This window comes from Prionailurus viverrinus, chromosome A3 (assembly GCF_022837055.1).
Source record: "Prionailurus viverrinus isolate Anna chromosome A3, UM_Priviv_1.0, whole genome shotgun sequence".
NCBI classification, from domain to species: Eukaryota; Metazoa; Chordata; class Mammalia; order Carnivora; family Felidae; genus Prionailurus; species Prionailurus viverrinus.
The window spans coordinates 27,900,883-27,906,570 of NC_062563.1; positions in this window are offsets into that span (position 1 = coordinate 27,900,883).

Here is a 5,688-nt window from a genome sequence, read left to right on the forward strand (position 1 = left end):
TCTAGCCATCTTCCTCGACTCTCCGCACCCCAGAAGGAACACAGCTCCTGGGGTCAGGCTTGTTGACCCAATGGGGCTTCTGGGCTGGGGCACCTGGAGCTGTCGCATCACGTGCTGGGAGAGCTCTGGCACGGCCATGGCCTCCGGTGATGGCCGCTCATTCCCTCGCGAGGTGGCCCCTGAGCTCTGCCTTTCTCCTTTGCAGAAATCTGCCCCCCTGTGGCTTCTTCAAGGCAGTGTGGTCCCCAGAGTGGGGAGTCTGCCTATATGCCCTGTGACCCCCGCCCCCCTCCCAAAGACATTTAGATGGCATGGGCATCTCTGGTAGGCACCCAAGCATTGTGTGGCATGCATGGAGGTGGGGGGCTAGGGGCGCATGGGGGCTCAGAGAGGAGGCTGGGGGGCAGAGGAGCGGGGCTCAGTGAGAGACATTCAGAGATGTGAACACAGCGAGGAAGAAGATTCAGTGAAATAGACAGGTAATTGGTGAGGGTGACAGGGTCTCCAAGAGAGTCTCGGGGCACAGGAAGGAGCGAGCAGGGCAGGGAGAGAGTGGGGCTCAGATGGAGGGCTGTAGACTCCGGGGGGGGGGGGACTGGAGCCTGTTGGGGGGGGGGGAGGTTAAAGGCCCATACAGCAGAAAGGGGAAACAAAGGAAGGGATGACTGCACACAGCCCCCTGTGGCTCAGGCAGCGGGGGAGGCCATTCCAGTGGAGGGTGGCACCAGAATAAAGCCCCCGGGGGGGGGGGGCGGGGGAGCAGCCCAGGCCAGCAGCTCCTTCCCAGCACACAGCCCCCTGGGCAGATGGTCCTTACTGAGCAGCCGGGCGCAGTTTCCTGGGATTCGCAACCGCAGTCAGCAAGCATATCAGCACCTCTGTGGTGGCGCTAGCCTTCCAGAGGGCGCCATTCAGGGGACAGAGGTAGATTGCTGGAAGGGCTTCCCTGGCCTCGTGCCGGGCTGGGGAAGGTGTTCGGTGGCCTCCCCTGCAAATTAGAAGATGGCTGGAGGGCGGTATCGACTGGAGGCAGGGGGCTGGCATCAGTTATCCCGACACCAGGGGTGCGCGTTCCAGGGAGGGGACAGCGTTGGCAAAGCCCTCCCAAATCCTGGGACATTGCATCGGAGGCCCTGAGAAGCTGCGGCTAGCTGCTCCCTGCAGAGACAAGGGAATAGGCCAGAGAGAGAGAGTCTGACACAGATACTCGCTGAGTGTGTGTGGCCAGACCCCGTCCACGCACTTTACTGAACCCTCACTATCACCCCCACGAGGTGACGACGATCATGAACCCCATTGTCCAGAGGGGGAGGTGGAAGTCAGAGCAGTTGACACAGCCAGGAAGCCCCACTAGCTGGGATTTGAACCCTCAAGTCATCCTGGCTGATCCCTGCAGGGGCAGCGGGGCCAGGAAGCTCTCAGACCCAGGCTTCCCCTGGCCAAGGGGGCTGACAGTGCCTCTCTCCCCCTCATTCCCTTCTCTGCAGGGGTGCCGGGTATGTTTGGTGCCCCCGGCAGGGTTGGGAGGTGAGACTTAAGTATAAATAAATAAACAGGGAGCAGATGGTGGGGGGGGGGTGGGGTACAGGGAGGGCCAGGGCCAGGGCCTCCCACTTGTCCCTGGGAAAACATTACTGGGCCGGAGCAAATGGATTCCAGACTCAGGGCCGAGAAGCTCCCTCCCCAGGCCGGCTGTCCTGTCTGCTGGGCTGGGACCTAGCACAGCGCTTGGGAGAAACAGGGGGCTGGGGCCCTGAGTCCTGGATGCTGCCCTCTTCCTTCTCTTCTCCCTGTGTGGCCTTGAGCAAGTCATTTCACCTCTTTGTCTCCATTTCTGCACCTGCCACGTGAGTGCGTGGAAGGAGGGGGTCAAGTTTTTGGCTCGAGGGCCGCCTCCTCGAGGAAGTCGTCCTTGGTTGCTCCGGGAAGATTTTGCTAAGGGCGACAGCTCAGAGTATCAAAAAGAAGACGGGCGGTTGTGTCTTTCGTCTCACAGCAACCCTTTCGGCAGATTTGCTCAGCATCTACTATGTGCTGGTGCCACGCCACCTTCAAGGCTGACACAGTGCCTGGAACACGGCTTTTCTCTGTAGCCCCAAACACTCGCTATGTGGGTAAATGAAAGAGTGGGCGGATGAAAGAGGAGACGGGGAGCTGCCATGTGTCCCAAATGTGGAGCCCGCATCACCGTGGTGGGGGGGGGGGGGGGGGGAGCGGACAAAAGCCGATGTGGGTAAACAGCAGCATGGTCTTAAATCACACGTCCACAGTGAGAAAGTCCTTTTTTCAGTACCTGCCAGGCCTTCCCCTAGGCCAGGAGCAAATCTCCAAGATGCCAGTAACACCTTTCTAACACCCGTGGGTGTCTGCCTCTCTCTCTCTTTCTTCTTATAACCTGGAGAAAGCTGGCCTGGGGCCCGGGGCTCCTGCACGCCATGGTACCAGCTAGAACTTGAGAATATTCTTTTTGCGTCCATTTTATTCCTTTGGGCCAGTTACTTTTCATGTGTGGCAAAGGGATTCCGATGTTTCGGTTTAGTGTGGATATGGCTGAGGGGGGTGCCAACCGGTCCTGGAGAAACTCTGAAGCGGCTGGTGCTTTCTGATAAAGTGATGGTCTGGGGCCAGGGTGGCAATGGGGGCCTGACGCCAGGGGCACGAGGGAGCGCGCAGGGGTGGTGGAGACGTTCTGCGTCTGGACGTGGGTGTGAACCTCTGTCGAAATGCATCGCGCCGAACGCTTTAAATAAGGTATTTCGCGGGGCGCCTGGGTGGCGCAGTCGGTTGAGCGTCCGACTTCAGCTCAGGTCACGATCTCACGGACCGTGAGTTCGAGCCCCGCGTCGGGCTCTGGGTTGATGGCTCAGAGCCTGGAGCCTGCTTCCAGTTCTGTGTCTCCCTCTCTCTCTGCCCCTCCCCCGTTCATGCTCTGTCTCTCTCTGTCTCAAAAATAAATAAACGTTAAAAAAAAAAAAAAGGTATTTCGCTGTATGCACGTCATACCTCAACAAAGTTCATTTGAGAACACGTAGAACCTCCCAAGGCTGACTGAAGATAGTATGTACATAAGACATATGTGCATGAGCTATTAAGTGCAGATGCCCTGTGGGTGTGGCCAAAGTCACAGGAAAGTGGGGGAAACGTGGAGTCAATGAATAAAGGGATAGATAAGAGACAGAATGAATGAATGAATGAATGAATGAATGACTAAATGAGCAAGTGAATGAATATCTACTTCATCTATGGTGATGAGTTCACTCTGCATAGTTCCCATATATCAGATGGTCACGATCAGGGGTTGTCCTATCTCAACTTGCGTATCTCCTGTGATGGGACACTCACTACCTTATGATATCATCCTTTCACTAGGACTGTGTGAAAGGCCTTTCCTCATATTAAGTTCATTTTCCTAGTGATTCCCTGCCCCTTGCACTCCACAGACACATCTACTCCCCTCTCTGGGGACAGGGCAAATGCCACCCGTCTGCTCTATTCTGAGTTCTTTGTCTCAGATGCTAAGCTTCTCTGCCCACCAGATTCTGCCGGCACGGGGCTGACACCACAGTGGGGCAGCAGGAAAAAGAACAAGTACGTGGGCAAATAAAGCAAATAATTACAAGCTCTGAAGGAAAAAAAAAAGGGTTAGAGTATCAGGGAGACCATGGGGAGGATGAGGAAACAGGGAAAGCCTTTCTAAGGAGTTGGCATTTGAGCTGAGTCCTGAAGGATGTGAAGGAGCCGGAAGAACCAGAGGAAGGGCATTCCAGGCTGAGGCAAGAGCAAGTGCAAAGGCCCTGAGGTCAGAAAGCAAGGGGGAATTACGGGGCAGTCAGTCTGGCTGGAGTGGGATGGGCACGGGCAGGTCATTCAGAGCAATGACGGTGAAGAGTCTGGGATTATTTTTAAATCCAATCCTCAAACACTTTTAAGCAAAGGGCAGTATGATTGATATACTTACATTTTAGTAGACACTCTTACTGAATTAAAATTAACTGAAGGTTTTTCCAGTTCCGGTAGTTTGGCACTTCCAAAGGGATAATGAAAACGCCTTCAAGGGCCAGACTGTGTGGCCCCTCCGAGACGGGCCTGACCAGGTTTGAATCTTGGCTCTGACTCATCCTTGCCGTGTGACCGTGGGCCGGGGACCTCATCTCTCCGAACCTCAGTTTCTTTATCTGCAAAATGGGGATAAGAAGTGTACCCACCTCATGGGGTTGTTGTACTACATGACTTCGTATTCGGGAAGCATTTTTTTTTTAACGTTTATTAATTTTTTTTTTTTTAATTTTTTTTTTTTTTTTCAACGTTTATTTATTTTGGGGACAGAGAGAGACAGAGCATGAACGGGGGAGGGGCAGAGAGAGAGGGAGACACAGAATCAGAAACAAGCTCCAGGCTCTGAGCCATCAGCCCAGAGCCCGACGCGGGGCTCGAACTCACGGACCGCGAGATCGTGACCTGGCCGAAGTCGGACGCTTAACCGACTGCGCCACCCAGGCGCCCCTAACGTTTATTAATTTTTGAGACAGAGAGAGACAGAGCATGAACGGGGGAGAGGCAGAGAGAGAGGGAGACACAGAATCTCAAACAGGCTCCAGGCTCTGAGCTGTCAGCACAGGGCCCGACGCGGGGCTCGAACTCACGGACCGCGAGATCGTGACCTGAGCCGAAGTGACCTGAGCCGAAGTTGGACGCTTAACCGACGGAGCCACCCAGGTGCCCCGGGAAGCATTTAAACAAAATCAGAAGTGCTTTCTGTTGGTTACACAAAACAAAACAAAACAAAACAAAACAAAACAAAACAAAACAAAACAAAATGTGAGGCTTGCAGACGGCGAGACGATGAACCCTTTTTCCATCTCTTCCACTTCTGACTCCTGCAAGAAAAGGGCCCTGGGTTGGCAGGGGGCGGGTCCTTCAGACCCTTGCCACAAAGAGTGAGCAACCCTAGCCAGATCTGGAGAAGCCAGAGACAGTCCGGTGTTTACAGTGTTCATACTGACAGCCACATTTATTGATGTCACGTGCTACTGATTTTCCATTTGGTCTGGCTCTCTCAAGTTTCCTTTAACCGCCCCCCCCCCCCCCCGCAAAAATGTCTTTAAGTAAAACAAAAGCAAATAGATTTACCGATTCAAAAACAATGGTCCCTGAAGGTGATACGAAGCCCGCCTGTCCCAAGTGGCCCATATTGCGAAGGAGGCTCTTGACGGGTTTTGAGAGATGTTTTTCTAACCTCCTCACTGCGCTCTCGGGGGAACCAGAGGACCTGCGTTGTGTTCTGTGCTGGGCCAGGCCTACCAGGACCCCAGTGCGAGAGAGGGATTCGCCTCAGGGACTCTGTCCACATTCAGGTCTGCATGAGCGTTGCAGAAAGGGCTCGGGGACTCCCAAACCTGGGGGTCACCAGGGTCCTTCCTCTCTCGTCCCTCAGATTCAGTTCCACCCACTGGAAAATCCTGGGACTCTATCTTCATATTACATCTGGCTTCTGATCGCTTTTCTCTACCCTGGTCCCGTCTACCAGCCACCATCTGCGCCCTGGTGACAGCAGCAGACCCCCCCTCCCCCTCCATTCCCATCCCCACTCCTCTCAGCAGCTAGAGCCAGAGCAGGCCTTTCCTCTTCTCCAGGCCTCACACGGCTCCCAGGTACCTTGGAGGGAGAAACCAAAGTCCTCACCCCCTA